The sequence below is a fragment of the Sceloporus occidentalis genome, unplaced genomic scaffold (genome assembly GCF_023333645.1).
Source record: "Sceloporus occidentalis isolate IW3139 unplaced genomic scaffold, rSceOcc1.0.p SCAF_240, whole genome shotgun sequence".
In the NCBI taxonomy this organism is placed as follows: Eukaryota; Metazoa; Chordata; class Lepidosauria; order Squamata; family Phrynosomatidae; genus Sceloporus; species Sceloporus occidentalis.
In genome coordinates this window covers 1,135,441-1,155,274 of record NW_028317220.1, presented here as the reverse complement: position 1 = coordinate 1,155,274, position 19,834 = coordinate 1,135,441, and the positions used below count along the sequence as shown (strand labels likewise).

General features: G+C 40.3%; 1 pseudogene; it reads left to right on the top strand.

Moving 5' to 3' along the window:
* Nucleotides 1-6,042: 6,042 nt before the first annotated feature.
* On the top strand, nucleotides 6,043-9,422 carry LOC149276428 (proprotein convertase subtilisin/kexin type 4 pseudogene; annotated as a pseudogene).
* The last annotated feature ends 10,412 nt before the right edge of the window (nucleotides 9,423-19,834 follow it).

The following is a 19,834-nucleotide window of genomic DNA, read 5'->3' as shown; positions in this document are numbered from 1 at the left end:
TAGTTTACGGTGTTGCCGTGTTGTTACTGTTATGTCGGCCGTGTGGAGATGTATGCGGGTCCGCGCCTGTGTGCGCCGCTGGAGATAGCGGTTTGTGTGATCATTAGAGGAGGTTCTGGGTCCCTGACCGTTATTCACAGTTAGTGTGCCAGAAGGGGTCCGCGATGTGTCTGTTCCAGGTATTCTATGATAGTGCTTGTTTTTTTTTCCTTCTTTTAAGGATCGACATTATTATGTATCTCCAGTGCTGAGTGTACTTTTGTTTTGTTTTACTATGTTCTGTGGTCAGTATGGCTAGCAGGTAATCTCTTTAGTGCCGACAGATTATACTTCCAGGAGGTCTGCCCTTTCCCATCTTTCTCTGGGTTTAGATGAAGAGCTGGTATTCTTTTTTGGTGATTTTTAATGGAATAACTCTTGAGGCTCTTTATCTCACCCATCTTTCCTGCGTTCCAACGGCACGTTGTGTTTGCTAATCCAAGTTTAAAAGGCTAATCAATCGTTAAAAAAACCTTTTGCAATTGATACATGAAAGTGACCCCACATTTTGGGTCTTCTAATCGGGGTCGTCTTCTAATCAGACCTCAAATAGAGGTCTGATTATGAGACTAAGATCCAGATCCCCCGCACCGCTGCAGGGGACCTGGATCCTCCTGTCTCCCCCCCCATACACACACTTACCGGTGCTTCCTGCTGTGTTGCCGGGGCAGCGATCCGCGTACACAACGTCCGCTGCAGCCGGAAGGAGGTGTGGCTAGCAGCGGGGGTTGTCTGCGTCCGTCGCGTATACCTTCCCCGGCTGTCAGAGATCAGAGTTCCTCGCACCGGTGCGGGGAACTCTGATCTCTGACAGCCAGGGAAGCTATATGAGACGGACGCAGACAAACCCCGCTGCCAACAAACCCCGCTGCAGCGGAAGGAGATGTTAACCCGCTGCCCCGGCAAAACAGCAGGAAATTGGAAGCACCGGTAAGTAAGTAAGTGTGTGTGTGTGTGTGTGTGTGTTAAATGGGGGCATAGGGCATTTCTGGAATGCCTTATACCCCTATATGCCACTCTGGCACTTAGGGGGTTAAAAAGCATATTATGGGGCAGAGTGGCATATAGGGAGGTATAAGGCATTTCACCTCCCTATATGCCACTCTGCCCCATAATATGCCTTTTAACCCCCTAAATGCCAGAGTGGCATATAGGGGTATAAGGCATTTCTGGAGGCAGAGTGCTCTATACAATGCCTTTTAACTCCCTTAATTCCACTCTGCCTCCTGGAATGCCTTATACCTCCCTATATGCCACTCTGCCCCATAATATGCATTTTAACCCCCTAAATGCCAGAGTGGCATTTAGGGGTATAAGGCATTTCTGGAGGCAGAGTGGCACATAGGGGGTCAAAAGGCATACCATGGGGCACAGTGGCATATAGAGGGTTAAAAGGCATATCATGGGCCACAGTGCCATATTGGAGTGGCAAGCCTGGGGGCAGATGTGCGTAACTGGGGGACAGGTTGGAAAATACAAGGAAATAAAAACAAAAAAAATATTTTTCTCAATCATAGCTTTATAAAAAAAATAGTTTACATGAATTAACATTTTCTGGTAAAACTTTTTTCCTTTAGGGTCGTCTTATATTCAGGCTTTTTCTTTTTTTCCTAAATTAATATTCAGATTTGGGGGGTCGTCTTATAATCAGGGTCGTCTTATAATCGAGCAAATGCGGTAGTTAGATTAGATGGAATTATTATTACCCTTTATCTGTTCAGAGAAAGAAATTAAGATGCGCTGTACAATTAAATTGGAGCAGTTAACACATTAGTAGCTGAGAACCCTGCATGTGAGCCATTATCACCCTTTATAGCATTTTAAACAATTGCTGTGTTTTAGGGAGTGACAGATGAATGATTAAATGTTAAATGGTTAAATGTCCAATGTAATAAGATGTTTTGTGTTTTTTTCTGGAGTCAAACTAAGTGAAATTATATCTTTTTTTTTTTCCCCCTACGGAATGACAGCACTGGGTCAGTGTTCATAGGAATAAAACGTAGATTTTGGTACACACATACTTAGTACAGTCACAGGTTCTAAGAGTCAGATTAAGTGAAAATATAGCTGTGTGCTAGAGAATGACAGATGAATCCCTATAGGGTATAATAAGAGAAAATAAGTTGTTTCACTGCCGAAACGCTGTGGCATATCCTATAGGTCGTCAGCACACATTTTCCCATTAATCTCTTCCGTGTCCCCATCTTCTTTCTTGGTCATCTTCTTCCTGATTTCTGCTCGGCTATGCTGGCTGGCGAAAAAGGTATGAGGACATTGAGAGTGTGATAGTGAATGGAGCACTAATAATAATAATAATAATAATAATAATAATAATAAAAAAAAAAACAAAAAAAAACCCCTGAATCTCATCCAAACCGAAAGGTGCAGGAAAGGAAAAATTTAAATTGTGTCCAAATCATTTTTGGTCCATGTACTCAAGTCTAGTTAAACATTCAGTGATTAATATGCCCCCTTTAACTGCCTTGTATTGTATTATAAAAAATACAGCATGCTTTTTTTGGATGAGGCTGGCAGAGATAGTTTGAGTTTGGTAGAATTATGAATATTATGTGTTTTATTAATTTCATTATAAAATAAAAAATTAAAACCCCCTATATTATAACAGAAAAGTGTTAATTGGTTCTCTGCCTTAATAATCTTATTATTATTATTATTATCTTTTATTTATATAGCGCCAACAGTTTACGCAGCGCTTAATACAATACATAAATTCAAGGGGTCTGACGAGACAAACCGATACATTTGGTGGAGAGGACCCTGCAAGCTTACAATCTTGAGGGAATGGGGTGACAAACATAAGGCACAGAGGAAGGGTGAGAGGTGGTGTGGGGGTATCAGTGATGGGGTGAGAGGTAGTATGGTGGTCATGTCAATGACAAGGAAGTTCTAGAAGCTAAGATGGTAGATGGTAGTAGAAGTGTGGATCAGGGGGTCGCGGTGGATGGAATCTACTTGGTTTTTGCCAAGGCGTTTGACTCGGTTCCACACAATAGGTTAGTATTCAAACTGAAGGAAATTGGCCTAGATGCAAATTCTTGTTCTTGGGTAGAACATCGGCTTAGAGGTAGAGAACAGAGAGTTGTTATAAATGGTAAATTTTCAAGCTGGTCAAAAGTGGTAAGTGGTGTCCCTCAGGGTTCTGTTCTGGGACCAATTTTATTCAACATATTTATAAATGACCTGGCAGGAGGCATTGAAAGTCATGTTTCTGTGTTTGCAGATGACACAAAACTAGGTAAAGTTATACAGGGCGAGCAGGATATTAATGTGCTGCAGAGGGATCTAGATAGACTGGGGGACTGGGCACTCAAATGGCAGATGAAATTCAATGTAGATAAATGTAAAGTTATGCACTTCGGGGTAGCGAATGCACAAGCAACCTACACCCTAAACGGTAGTGAATTAGGGGTAATGACAAATGAGAAGGATTTGGGAATTGTTATAGACAACAAACTAGGCAACAATGTGCAGTGTCAGTCTGCGGTTGCTAAGGCCAGTAAGGTATTGTCGTGTATAAAAAGGGGCATCAAGTCGCGGAATAAAGATATAATTTTGCCTCTGTATAAATCAATGGTAAGGCCGCACCTTGAATATGCTGTGCAATTTTGGGCGCCTTTTCTAAAGAAGGATATCATAGCACTAGAAAGGGTGCAGAGGCGGGCTACAAAATTAATAAAAGGAATGGAGCAATATAGTTATGAAGAAAGGTTAACTAATTTAAATCTGTTTAGTTTAGAAAAACGTCGCCTCAGAGGGGATATGATAGCATTATATAAATATATTCGGGGCCAATACAAACCATTGTGTGGAAATCTGTTCATAAACAGGACTATGCATAGGACACGTGGTCATGCATTTAGACTGGAAGAAAGGAGATTTAGACTAAAGCAGAGGAAAGGGTTTTTTACAGTAAGGGCAGTAAGGATGTGGAATTCTCTGCCTGCAGAGGTAGTTTTATCAGAGTCTGTACAGACGTTTAAACTGCAACTGGATGGATACCTGGAAAAACATAATATTCAGGGATATAATCTTTAATTATGGGGAAACAGCTTATTGATCCAAGGAGAAATCTGACTGCCATTTTGGGGTCAAGAAGGAATTTTTTTCCCTGGTTAGTGCAAAATTGGAAAGAGCGAAGCCAGGGTTTTTTGCCTTCTTTTGGATCAAACAGCAACAAATTAACAGATATAGGAAAGGCTGAACTTGATGGACGCATGTCTTTTTTCAGCCTATGTAACTATGTAACTATGTAACCGGAGCAAAAGTGGTAGATGTGTTAATTTTTGCGTTTTAATCTAGGATGGTGGCCATTGAATCGAAATATCCTCTAGACTGTAAGTTTACGGACCGGTCTCTATTTACTTAACCTTATCTTAATCTGTCAGTTCTAGTTTTGTCAGACTCTGAATGTATGGACTATAGGAATATATTCTAAATATATATTATATTATAAATAAAAGATAATATTCTTGATGTTTTTCAGCACGGAAACACGATCAGCACGGTCAAAGTGACAGTGTCCAGCTTACCGTGGAATGAGGAGAACTCTGGTCTCGTATATATATAAAGCTTCCGCATGAAGAGGACGTGTTGGCGGGTCACCGCCTGTTACCAACCGCACTAAACATGTCGGTGTTTTAGCAGCAATCAAACGAGGGACTGGATTATAAACAAAACCGAACAACAAATACAGTGTTTTTTTTTTAACGTATTTATTTCATGCTTCTAGTGCCGTTCTGTACACCCAGTGCCCTCCGCGCGGTCTGCCATCTGTACCTCATCTCAAGGAGCTGCCGTGTTTGTGAGGGCGAAATGTTCACCATAAGCAGACATGGAAGTAGTTAACCCATTAAAACGGATAGTCGGCATAGAAAGTATAAATCAAGCTATTATGTGGCTTTTGTTTATATTATGACTAAAGATCTGAACAGTTTTCAATTATTACAGATTAAATGGAATATATGTATGTACTACATGTCTGTGCATAGATGTATAATAAATGTATGAAACGGATCAGGATTTTGTGTAGTTTTTCTCCTTAATAAAATTCCATGAACCCTGGTTGTGCCTCTCTCATCATGGAGGACATCCTTATTGACCCCACAGGTCCCCCCAGGGTTATATACGTGTGTATGCATTTGCTAACACTGTGGGTATCACACTGGGAAAAAAAGGGATCATTAAAACATATTTCACTTTGTACATGAAACATAGCAATGGGAATCAAAAAAAAAAAGAAACATAGGAATAGAGTTTGACTGCAGACTCGCATCTTCACTCAGGAGTCGGGATAACAATATGCCGATCCCATTCATATCTATATTTCCTTACTGTGTTAACCGCCACCACTCAGTCAGGACATACAGCTACATGCCATGGATTTGATGTTTTTATATCCGGAGCCATCTTGGTCAGTGGCGTAAGTACAGGGGCCGACCCTGCGACTGCTTGTCTTCTCGTGCCTTTTTTACACCATTTTGAACCCTTAATCACGTCGCTTCTTTAAATGTCACTTTATTACTCTGTTAGATTATCTTGATTAGAGTCCCCAAGGGTTTTGTTTATACTTGGCGTTCTCTTGGCAATATATATATATATATATATATAATCCAAGTTTAAATTTAAAAGGCTAATCAATAATTAGAAAACCCCTTTTGCAATTGTTACAGCTAGACATTTATTTTCCAAGTGACCCCACATTTTAGAATGGTAGTCTGTGTGTGATATATATATATGTGTGTGTGTGTATATACCGTGTATATATATATATATATATATATAATCACACACTACTGTTTCAGAATTATATATTGACATCATAACTGTAAGCGTTGTCTAGCCGGCTTGTCGCTGAGAGTTCCGAGCCCCGCCCTGCTATTGTGATGTAACAGATGTGCCACGCCCTTCTACTGTGACATAGTGTAGGTTATAAAAGCACTGGCCGTTAGGCCAACAGATGCTTTTGTAAGCTGACAGTACAAGATGAGGAGCATAGCTCTGGTTTTCGTTGTTACTGTTCTGATCCATGTGATCTTTACTTTGGAGATTTACACAAATAGCTGGGCTGTGCACATACCTGATGGCTCTGTAGAGGCAGAACGTATTGCACAGAAATTCGGTTTCATCAACCTTGGCCAGGTGGTGCTTGGCAGTGATTTCTACCATTTATCTCATCGTGGCATTCAAAGGAAATCCTTCAGCCCTCACTGGGGTAGAAATATTCAACTGAAAAAAGAACCCAAGGTTAGCTGGTTTGAGCAGCAGACGCTGAGGAGAAGGGAGAAAAGACAGCCTAGTATGGTTCCCACAGACCCCCTCTTCAGCTTGCAGTGGTACCTGGGTAAAAATCTTGACTTAGGCATCCAGACTGCTTGGAACCGTGGATATACCGGACGAGGCGTGGTGGTGACCGTTCTGGATGAAGGGCTTGAAAAGGACCACCCCGATCTCGCATTAAACTATGATCCGGAAGCGAGTTATGATTTTAATGACGACGATCCTGACCCTCAGCCCCGATATAACTCATCTAATGAGACCAACCACGGGACCCGCTGTGCAGGCGAGGTGGCTGCGGTTGCCAATAATGATATCTGCGGCGCTGGAGTAGCATACAACGCTAGAATAGGAGGTGTGCGAATGCTGGATGGGATAGTCACAGACTTTGTTGAAGCTCAGTCGTTGAGTTTGAACCCACAGCATATTGACATTTATAGCGCCAGCTGGGGTCCCACTGATGATGGAAAGATACTGGATGGACCAGGAGTGTTGTCTTCTGAGGCTTTTTACAAAGGAATACTAAATGGCCGCCGTGGCCTTGGATCTATCTTTGTTTGGGCATCTGGAAACGGTGGCAGGAATGACAACTGCAACAGTGACGGCTACTCCAACAGTATCTACACTGTTGCTGTTGGGGGTGTCACAAATCATGGAACAGTCCCTTGGTACAGTGAGGCGTGTGCATGCAAACTTACAAGCACTTACAGCAGCGGTGGTGGTGAGGAAGAGACTTTTATCACCACTGATATACGCCACACGTGTACAGATAAACACACCGGGACTTCAGCCGCCACTCCACTTGCTGCCGGGATCCTTGCTTTGGCATTGGAGGCAAACCCAGCTCTTACATGGAGGGATATACAACATATCGTGGTAAGAGCGTCCAGTCCTGCCCACCTAATGGCTGACGATTGGGTCATAAATGGAGTGGGAAGAAAAGTGAGCCACTTTTTCGGCTACGGACTCTTGCATGCTGGACGAGTAGTGGAGCTGGCCGAAACATGGGAGACAACGCAGCCTCAAAGAAAGTGCCTCATAACAATTGTGAGCACCCCTAAAAGAGTGCATTCAGATCTGATTTTGACTTACAATGTCACTGCCTGTTCTGGGTCCCCCAATCACATAACATCCCTTGAGCATGTCCAAGCCCAAATGACCCTCAGCTACAGTCGCAGAGGTGACCTGGAAATCTATCTTACCAGTCCTATGGGCACCCGTTCTGTGCTGATGGGCAAGAGACCACATGATACCAGCACTGATGGGTACAGAGATTGGTCCTTCATGACCACACAATCTTGGGATGAAAATCCATTGGGCCTTTGGACCTTAGAATTTAGGAACAGAGGAAGCTACACCAACCACGGATTTCTACATCACGTCACGTTGATTTTGTACGGGACAGATGAACACATGATGTCCAGGAAAATCAAGAAGTCTGTCATGAGAAAGTGTCTGAGGCGGGATAGAAATGGGTCGTGCATAGAATGTTTGGCACCATATTATACCTTTGGAAAGCTCTGTCTATCTTACTGCCCTGCCAAATACTTTAAGTCTACGCAGAGAGCGGAGGTGTCAGAGCCCAGCAGCTTTCACCTTGTTCGTTCTTGTGCCGCTTGCCACCCATCCTGCTTTACGTGTAAAGGGTCGTCTGCCAATAATTGCACTTCCTGTTCCCCTTTATACGAATATAATGGAAAAGACAACTCATGCGTAAGATCTGACTCCCCAAGTGTAGACTTACAGAACGCCTCATTCATCCGGATCCCTCAAACAACATTAGTGGCAGTGATAATGAGTGCGGCCATTGTAATGGTTATGGGACCGCTGGTGGTTTTCATTCACTGGTATCTACGAAAAAGATCACGAGTAGACCCCAGTCCCGTCTGATGGGCAACCACCGTGCTCTAAATCAGATCTGGAATCTGCGCAGGGAGGAGATTTCCTCTGCTTTTGAACACTGATGAGGACAAATTCAACAAGGGAGAGTAGAGACCCAACCTGACGCGGATAGCACTGTTACACCAATAAAATTCCTTTTACTATTTGGCAAAAATACCTTTTCCTTGCTATATTTTACAAATTTAGATTTTAAGTACCTGGAAATTTTATGTTGAATAATAAAACAATTAAACCGTGCTCGCATGCTTGAAGGAAAAGCTTAGACCGATCTCAGATTTCATATCTTGTGTGGATTCCAAAACAAGAATCAAGCATTCTATAGCAATGCACATTGATTAAAGATTGGAAATACATCATTTTTATGTGACTTAATGTCACCACTGACATGTTTGGTTTTATTTTGCATTTAAGTGACTTAAAAGTTATGTAATACCCCAGATCCTTACATCACAATATAGAACGGAAAAGAAACACCTTCACGAGTGGGTAGGTCTTAAAAAATGAATATGAAATAAATTACAGTACCCTACAAATCTTGCTGCTCCCGCAGATCAACACTCCTCATAAGTGTTATAACAAATGATGTATAGGCAAAGGTCGGGGCGCATAGATATGTGGGAAAAAATAAAACAAATATAGTGTAATAAGTTAATACGAAAAAAATAAAAATAGAGATGTTTGTTGCACTCACAAGTGTATTAGAAATAGAAAGCTCGTCAAAAATCCATACTTTCTTTCGTCTTAGGAGCTTCTGTGTAGAAGATAAGAAACGAAATAGTGCAATAAAAAAGATATTGTTTAATGAATATAGATTAAAAACTTACAAACAAGTAGGCATAACAACTGGGTTATGCGTAAGAGCAGTGTCCTTTATAAAGATAAGTGGATGATCATCAAGTCCATGTAAAGTCCAGGTTTTCAATAGTTGTAAAGTTTTCCAAAATATCTCAACGCGTTTCACCAATTCTGGCTTCCTCAGGAGAAAATTTAAGAAATCAATCTGTATCCTGTCTGTGTTTTCGCGGTTCTTTTAAAGGTCCCGGCTCGCCGTCTTGTTCTATTTGCGTCATTTCGACGTCATCACGTTTAGTCTTTTTTCTTTTTTCTTTTCTTTTTTAATTCCTCAGGATGAAATAACGGCAGATGTTGTGGAACCCTCTGTTTCATTCTGTCAACGGGACTCGTAGTCGGCAGTATTCGTAAATCGGTAAGTGTGTAAAATAGATTTATACAGTTAAAAACATGACATATAGAATGTTTTTCATTTAACTATCTTTTCTAGTTACAGGGATATATCGGCAGAGCATCAAGGGACCAACAGAAGGAAAGACAGACAGGCTGATTCAAGATAGAAGACATCTGTGTATGTGGTTTGGCATCCGTCCAAACCTCAATAGGCAAGTGAAACAATGTAGCAACTTAGTAACAATATTAATTGGTACCAATTTAAAGATCCAATGTATTCAGTGAATGTATTTTTATTTTCTTAGGAATCTATCCTGTTGGACAGAACTCCCACACGAAAGAAGACATAAGAGAGAGATGTAGAAGAAAGTATTCTGATTGTACTCTCGCTAATTGATTAATTGAATGCTGTCACGATTATGTTACTGATATCCATCTGTTCTGTGGTTGAACAATTAACCTTCAGATGGAACAAACATGGTGTAAAAATGATGTTATTAAAAGAGAGAAATCTTGTAAAAATATTGTTTAAAAATCATGTGTATAAAATCGTGTATATAAAAAGTATATGAATAAAAACGCTTATATGCAATTTTAATTAGTATGTGTGATAAAATATGTTGTAAATAAAAACTTAATAAAATAAATATAATTTAAAAAAGAAAAAATAAATTTTGATTGTTTGAAAAGGGAATTAATACACAAAAAATGAATGGATTCACAAAAAAATGGATATATCGAATTCTACATTCAATCCGTCTTTCTTGTAGGTTTGAAATTTATATATCCATTCAGTTTCTTTTCTTGATAGCATATCTTTTACATCTCCTCCCCGCCAGTGGGGGGATACTAAATCTATCCCTATTACTTTAAAATCGGAAAACGAGAATTTATTACATTTTATACAGTGTCTTGGGACATCTATATTCATTAAACAATATCGTTTTTATTGCACTATTTCGTTTCTTATCTTCTACACAGAAGCTCCTAAGACGAAAGAAAGTATGGATTTTTGACGAGCTTTCTATTTCTAATACACTTGTGAGTGCAACAAACATCTCTATTTTTATTTTTATCCTTACATCACATACAGAAAAATATTTTGTTATATCTTACAGAAAATATATTTTGAGCATGAATGTCTATGTGTAAGGGTGAGTGAGCATTGATAAAGTATTATATATTGGAAACAATATTTATTTTATTCAACAATCGTTTTGCTTCAGATAATAAACATATAGACAGTGTTATGAGAATCCACACGAATTCCGTACACAAAACAGATAAATGAAAAAGCGACAGATCACGAACAGTAGCGTAATCGCTGCCAGGAATAAAGATGGCGGGTGCGCATTGCTATTGGGAGGACGTGTCATCAGTTCTGACCAATAATGAGCGAGCATTCAGCCGCTAGAATGCGTGGACCAATCCCAGCGCTCTTTTCTCGCCAGTTGAGCAGGAAGCAGGAAGCGACGTTGTGTCAGAATGCTGTGAGGGACTCCGGTACGAGTGACAGGACATGAACCCGCTCCTGCTCCCTGTGTGTTTGGGGTTCGTGGTCGCCCCGCCGGTACAGAATGCCAAGGAGAGCCGGTTTAGTGAGCAGGTGACCGCATGCCTTTATGTTTAAATGGGCCGGTGTTGGGGCTCTTGGAAGTCTGTAGTACCGCCAAATACCTTTATTCTGCATCCGCGCTACCGGCTGTCACAGGTTTCACCTGCACATTCACACTCATTTGTAATGTTCGTGTTTGCGTGAATTAGTAATTATATGGCGTCATTAGAGCTCATTTATGTCATAAGAGAACTGAAACATGGTACATGCTAACAGGGAGGATAAAAAGGAAGGCCGTAGGCCGTAGACTATAATAAAAGGGGCATAAAAAGTGATTTTTTTTTGAATTTTTATAAACCCTACATCTTAAAGTTTTAAGACTATTACATTCCTCTTAGGATGTCCTCCTTCTAATAGGAATGTTTTGCTATAATTCTTGTGTCCCGGAGTAACACGAGCACTTTGTATGGTCAGGAGATTGTTGTGTACACCCGTGTAGTTTACGGTGTTGCCGTGTTGTTACTGTTATGTCGGCCGTGTGGAGATGTATGCGGGTCCGCGCCTGTGTGCGCCGCTGGAGATAGCGGTTTGTGTGATCATTAGAGGAGGTTCTGGGTCCCTGACCGTTATTCACAGTTAGTGTGCCAGAAGGGGTCCGCGATGTGTCTGTTCCAGATATTCTATTATAGTGCTTGTTTTTTTTTCCTTCTTTTAACCCCTTCGCGACCTTTGCCGGTTCAGGACCGTCATAACAAGAAGGTCACTAAATGACCTTTGGCGGTCCTGAACCGTTTAAAAATTAAATAAGCTTAGAAAGTGATCAAGGATCACTTTCTTCGCTTAAACGGCCTTGCTGCAATGCCTCGATGTCGAGGCATTCAGCAAGGCCGAGATCGGCATCGGGGGCCATGTCTGGCCCCTCCCCGGGGCGTCAACAGCCGCCATACATTGTATGGCGGCGGACGCCCGTTTTAAAAGCGTTTAGGAGGCGATCAACGATCGCCTCCTAAACTTAAATGGTGTAGCTGTAATGCCTCGATCAGGAGGCATCCAGCGACACCAAACACTTACCTCTGGGTGGGCTGTGACCGCTCCGGAGAGCGGTCACAGCCGCCGCTGCCGGTGATCTTCGCCATCAAGCAAGATGGCGGCGGCCCGGGAACTAAAACAATAAAGACGAAAAAGTTCGCTAGAGGGTCTCCAGACCCTCTAGAGAACTGGCTCCACTTGCTGGTTGAATACAGGTACTGCATTCAACCATGCAAGTCAATGGAGCCCAGCTTTCTAATCACTATGTGATTAGTAAAATATTCAAAAAAAAATAAAAAAAAAATGGAAAATTTTTTTTTAAAAAAATGTGCTAACATTTAAAAATAATTATGCAGTGATGTCACTAGATGAACCATCCAGTACCAGCAAAATGTGTAAAAAAAAATATAAAAAAGTATTAAAAAAATAAAATAAAATTAAAAAATAAAGTTTATTATTTTGAGCAAGTGCTAAAATTTCTCAAAAATCTCAACAAAGAGTTAAAATAAAAGCACTTCAAATACCCAAGGGGTGTCTAATATATAAAAAAAAAATGATGGGGTAAATTGGAGTGGCCTAGCTCAAAGATAGAGCATAGGTACAGACTGACCAAAATGGAGAAAAAAAGCGCACTTCCCAAATGTGGCATTTTAAATCTGAAACAACCCGACAAACCCATGCATGTGGGGTATCACTGCGCTCAGGAGATGTTCCTGAACACACATTGGCATGTTGTTTGACAGTGGCATATACCAGGACCTGTATATCTATAACTAAAGTACAATTTGTGTGGAAAAAAAAATAAAAAAAATTACTATTACAAAGTTTGACAAAGTGTAGTTCTATAATTGGTAAATGGAAAGGGTTAAAATAACAGCATTTGGAATACCCTGGGGTGTCTAGTTTTCAAAAATATATGGTTTGAATGGGTTAAATTGAGTTAACCGGCTTCAAAGATATTCCAAAGAGGAGAGGGAGGCACAATGACCAAATGACCACCTGAATTACGCATGCCCCAAAAGTAGCCTTTTACCAGCCAAACAATCTGACAAACCCATGCATGTGGGGTATCGCTGTACTCAGGAGATGTTGCTGAACACATATTGGGGTGTTGTTTGACAGTGGCATATACCAGCACCTGTATATCTATAACTAAAGTACAATTTGTGTGGAAAAAGAAATAAAAAAAATTACTATTACAAAGTTTGACAAAGTGTAGTTGTATAATTGGTGCATGGAAAGGGTTAAAATAACAGCATTTGGAATACCCTGGGGTGTCTAGTTTTCAAAAATATATGGTTTGAATGGGTTAAATTGAGTTAACCGGCTTCAAAGATGTTCCAAAGAGGAGATGGAGGCAGACTGACCAGATTTGTTAAAAAAGATTTGGAAATCATAAAACGCTGCTTGTACTTATTGCCCTATAACTTACAAAAAACAGCAAAAAAACATAAAAACATTGGGTATTTCTAAACTCAGGACAAGTAGTAGAATCTATTTAGCTAGTTTTTTTACTTGCTTTTTTAGGTGAGTAAAAGATTTTTCAAATAAAAGTCATAAAATGTGGTTTTTTTTCAATTTTTCACCATGTTTTTTTTATTTTTTTTATAGTAAATAAGATGATACGATCAAAATAATGATATCTGAAGAAAGCCCATCTTGTCCTGAAAAAAACAATATATAACTTATGTGGGTACACTAAATGGGTGAGGAGAAAATTACAGCTGAACACAAGCACCACAAAAGTGTCAAAACAGCCTCGGTCCCACAGGGTACAAAACGAAAAATGAGCCCGGTCCTTAAGGGGTTAAGGATCGACATTATTATGTATCTCCAGTGCTGAGTGTACTTTTGTTTTGTTTTATTATGTTCTGTGGTCAGTATGGCTAGCAGGTAATCTCTTTAGTGCCGACAGATTATACTTCCAGGAGGTCTGCCCTTTCCCATCTTTCTCTGGGTTTAGATGAAGAGCTGGTATTCTTTTTTGGTGATTTTTAATGGAATAACTCTTGAGGCTCTTTATCTCACCCATCTTTCCTGCGTTCCAACGGCACGTTGTGTTTGCTAATCCAAGTTTAAAAGGCTAATCAATCGTTAAAAAAACCTTTTGCAATTGATACATGAAAGTGACCCCACATTTTGGGTCTTCTAATCGGGGTCGTCTTCTAATCAGACCTCAAATAGAGGTCTGATTATGAGACTAAGATCCAGATCCCCCGCACCGCTGCAGGGGACCTGGATCCTCCTGTCTCCCCCCCCATACACACACTTACCGGTGCTTCCTGCTGTGTTGCCGGGGCAGCGATCCGCGTACACAACGTCCGCTGCAGCCGGAAGGAGGTGTGGCTAGCAGCGGGGGTTGTCTGCGTCCGTCGCGTATACCTTCCCCGGCTGTCAGAGATCAGAGTTCCTCGCACCGGTGCGGGGAACTCTGATCTCTGACAGCCAGGGAAGCTATATGAGACGGACGCAGACAAACCCCGCTGCCAACAAACCCCGCTGCAGCGGAAGGAGATGTTAACCCGCTGCCCCGGCAAAACAGCAGGAAATTGGAAGCACCGGTAAGTAAGTAAGTGTGTGTGTGTGTGTGTGTGTGTGTGTGTGTTAAATGGGGGCATAGGGCATTTCTGGAATGCCTTATACCCCTATATGCCACTCTGGCACTTAGGGGGTTAAAAAGCATATTATGGGGCAGAGTGGCATATAGGGAGGTATAAGGCATTTCACCTCCCTATATGCCACTCTGCCCCATAATATGCCTTTTAACCCCCTAAATGCCAGAGTGGCATATAGGGGTATAAGGCATTTCTGGAGGCAGAGTGCTCTATACAATGCCTTTTAACTCCCTTAATTCCACTCTGCCTCCTGGAATGCCTTATACCTCCCTATATGCCACTCTGCCCCATAATATGCATTTTAACCCCCTAAATGCCAGAGTGGCATTTAGGGGTATAAGGCATTTCTGGAGGCAGAGTGGCACATAGGGGGTCAAAAGGCATACCATGGGGCACAGTGGCATATAGAGGGTTAAAAGGCATATCATGGGCCACAGTGCCATATTGGAGTGGCAAGCCTGGGGGCAGATGTGCGTAACTGGGGGACAGGTTGGAAAATACAAGGAAATAAAAACAAAAAAAATATTTTTCTCAATCATAGCTTTATAAAAAAAATAGTTTACATGAATTAACATTTTCTGGTAAAACTTTTTTCCTTTAGGGTCGTCTTATATTCAGGCTTTTTCTTTTTTTCCTAAATTAATATTCAGATTTGGGGGGTCGTCTTATAATCAGGGTCGTCTTATAATCGAGCAAATGCGGTAGTTAGATTAGATGGAATTATTATTACCCTTTATCTGTTCAGAGAAAGAAATTAAGATGCGCTGTACAATTAAATTGGAGCAGTTAACACATTAGTAGTTGAGAACCCTGCATGTGAGCCATTATCACCCTTTATAGCATTTTAAACAATTGCTGTGTTTTAGGGAGTGACAGATGAATGATTAAATGTTAAATGGTTAAATGTCCAATGTAATAAGATGTTTTGTGTTTTTTTCTGGAGTCAAACTAAGTGAAATTATATCTTTTTTTTTTCCCCCTACGGAATGACAGCACTGGGTCAGTGTTCATAGGAATAAAACGTAGATTTTGGTACACACATACTTAGTACAGTCACAGGTTCTAAGAGTCAGATTAAGTGAAAATATAGCTGTGTGCTAGAGAATGACAGATGAATCCCTATAGGGTATAATAAGAGAAAATAAGTTGTTTCACTGCCGAAACGCTGTGGCATATCCTATAGGTCGTCAGCACACATTTTCCCATTAATCTCTTCCGTGTCCCCATCTTCTTTCTTGGTCATCTTCTTCCTGATTTCTGCTCGGCTATGCTGGCTGGCGAAAAAGGTATGAGGACATTGAGAGTGTGATAGTGAATGGAGCACTAATAATAATAATAATAATAATAATAATAATAATAATAATAATAAAAAAAAAACCAAAAAAAAAACCCTGAATCTCATCCAAACCGAAAGGTGCAGGAAAGGAAAAATTGAAATTGTGTCCAAATCATTTTTGGTCCATGTACTAAAGTCTAGTTAAACATTCAGTGATTAATATGCCCCCTTTAACTGCCTTGTATTGTATTATAAAAAATACAGCATGCTTTTTTTGGATGAGGCTGGCAGAGATAGTTTGAGTTTGGTAGAGTTATGAATATTATGTGTTTTATTAATTTCATTATAAAATAAAAAATTAAAACCCCCTATATTATAACAGAAAAGTGTTAATTGGTTCTCTGCCTTAATAATCTTATTATTATTATTATTATTATTATCTTTTATTTATATAGCGCCAACAGTTTACGCAGCGCTTAATACAATACATAAATTCAAGGGGTCTGACGAGACAAACCGATACATTTGGTGGAGAGGACCCTGCAAGCTTACAATCTTGAGGGAATGGGGTGACAAACATAAGGCACAGAGGAAGGGTGAGAGGTGGTGTGGGGGTATCAGTGATGGGGTGAGAGGTAGTATGGTGGTCATGTCAATGACAAGGAAGTTCTAGAAGCTAAGATGGTAGATGGTAGTAGAAGTGTGGATCAGGGGGTCGCGGTGGATGGAATCTACTTGGTTTTTGCCAAGGCGTTTGACTCGGTTCCACACAATAGGTTAGTATTCAAACTGAAGGAAATTGGCCTAGATGCAAATTCTTGTTCTTGGGTAGAACATCGGCTTAGAGGTTGAGAACAGAGAGTTGTTATAAATGGTAAATTTTCAAGCTGGTCAAAAGTGGTAAGTGGTGTCCCTCAGGGTTCTGTTCTGGGACCAATTTTATTCAACATATTTATAAATGACCTGGCAGGAGGCTTTGAAAGTCATGTTTCTGTGTTTGCAGATGACACAAAACTAGGTAAAGTTATACAGGGCGAGCAGGATATTAATGTGCTGCAGAGGGATCTAGATAGACTGGGGGACTGGGCACTCAAATGGCAGATGAAATTCAATGTAGATAAATGTAAAGTTATGCACTTCGGGGTAGCGAATGCACAAGCAACCTACACCCTAAACGGTAGTGAATTAGGGGTAATGACAAATGAGAAGGATTTGGGAATTGTTATAGACAACAAACTAGGCAACAATGTGCAGTGTCAGTCTGCGGTTGCTAAGGCCAGTAAGGTATTGTCGTGTATAAAAAGGGGCATCAAGTCGCGGAATAAAGATATAATTTTGCCTCTGTATAAATCAATGGTAAGGCCGCACCTTGAATATGCTGTGCAATTTTGGGCGCCTTTTCTAAAGAAGGATATCATAGCACTAGAAAGGGTGCAGAGGCGGGCTACAAAATTAATAAAAGGAATGGAGCAATATAGTTATGAAGAAAGGTTAACTAATTTAAATCTGTTTAGTTTAGAAAAACGTCGCCTCAGAGGGGTATGATAGCATTATATAAATATATTCGGGGCCAATACAAACCATTGTGTGGAAATCTGTTCATAAACAGGACTATGCATAGGACACGTGGTCATGCATTTAGACTGGAAGAAAGGAGATTTAGACTAAAGCAGAGGAAAGGGTTTTTTACAGTAAGGGCAGTAAGGATGTGGAATTCTCTGCCTGCAGAGGTAGTTTTATCAGAGTCTGTACAGACGTTTAAACTGCAACTGGATGGATACCTGGAAAAACATAATATTCAGGGATATAATCTTTAATTATGGGGAAACAGCTTATTGATCCAAGGAGAAATCTGACTGCCATTTTGGGGTCAAGAAGGAATTTTTTTCCCTGGTTAGTGCAAAATTGGAAAGAGCGAAGCCAGGGTTTTTTGCCTTCTTTTGGATCAAACAGCAACAAATTAACAGATATAGGAAAGGCTGAACTTGATGGACGCATGTCTTTTTTCAGCCTATGTAACTATGTAACTATGTAACCGGAGCAAAAGTGGTAGATGTGTTAATTTTTGCGTTTTAATCTAGGATGGTGGCCATTGAATCGAAATATCCTCTAGACTGTAAGTTTACGGACCGGTCTCTATTTACTTAACGTAAATGATCGTTTTTAATCTGTCAGTTCTAGTTTTGTCAGACTCTGAATGTATGGACTATAGGAATATATTCTAAATATATATTATATTATAAATAAAAGATAATATTCTTGATGTTTTTCAGCACGGAAACACGATCAGCACGGTCAAAGTGACAGTGTCCAGCTTACCGTGGAATGAGGAGAACTCTGGTCTCGTATATATATAAAGCTTCCGCATGAAGAGGACGTGTTGGCGGGTCACCGCCTGTTACCAGCCGCACTAAACATGTCGGTGTTTTAGCAGCAATCAAACGAGGGACTGGATTATAAACAAAACCGAACAACAAATACAGTGTTTTTTTTTTAACGTATTTATTTCATGCTTCTAGTGCCGTTCTGTACACCCAGTGCCCTCCGCGCGGTCTGCCATCTGTACCTCATCTCAAGGAGCTGCCGTGTTTGTGAGGGCGAAATGTTCACCATAAGCAGACATGGAAGTAGTTAACCCATTAAAACGGATAGTCGGCATAGAAAGTATAAATCAAGCTATTATGTGGCTTTTGTTTATATTATGACTAAAGATCTGAACAGTTTTCAATTATTACAGATTAAATGGAATATATGTATGTACTACATGTCTGTGCATAGATGTATAATAAATGTATGAAACGGATCAGGATTTTGTGTAGTTTTTCTCCTTAATAAAATTCCATGAACCCTGGTTGTGCCTCTCTCATCATGGAGGACATCCTTATTGATCCCACAGGTCCCCCCAGGGTTATATACGTGTGTATGCATTTGCTAACACTGTGGGTATCACACTGGGAAAAAAAGGGATCATTAAAACATATTTCACTTTGTACATGAAACATAGCAATGGGAATCAAAAAAAAAAAGAAACATAGGAATAGAGTTTGACTGCAGACTCGCATCTTCACTCAGGAGTCGGGATAACAATATGCCGATCCCATTCATATCTATATTCCCTTACTGTGTTAACCGCCACCACTCAGTCAGGACATACAGCTACATGCCATGGATTTGATGTTTTTATATCCGGAGCCATCTTGGTCAGTGGCGTAAGTACAGGGGCCGACCCTGCGACTGCTTGTCTTCTCGTGCCTTTTTTACACCATTTTGAACCCTTAATCACGTCGCTTCTTTAAATGTCACTTTATTACTCTGTTAGATTATCTTGATTAGAGTCCCCAAGGGTTTTGTTTATACTTGGCGTTCTCTTGGCAATATATATATATATATATATATATAATTATAATTATATATATATATACTCTACCATTCAAAAGTACGAGGTCACATAGATCTGTCTCTCTTTTTGTAAGAAAACGAATGTTGTCTATTAAAATGACATGAAATGCATCAGAAATACAGCACAGGCATCATTAATGTTATAAATGACTGAATGATTGTAGCTGCGTTCCAACGGCACGTTGTGTTTAATCCAAGTTTAAATTTAAAAGGCTAATCAATCATTAGAAAACCCCTTTTGCAATTGTTACAGCTAGACATTTATTTTCCAAGTGACCCCACATTTTAGAATGGTAGTCTGTGTGTGATATATATATATGTGTGTGTGTGTATATACCGTGTATATATATATATATATATAATCACACACTACTGTTTCAGAATTATATATTGACATCATAACTGTAAGCGTTGTCTAGCCGGCTTGTCGCTGAGAGTTCCGAGCCCCGCCCTGCTATTGTGATGTAACAGATGTGCCACGCCCTTCTACTGTGACATAGTGTAGGTTATAAAAGCACTGGCCGTTAGGCCAACAGATGC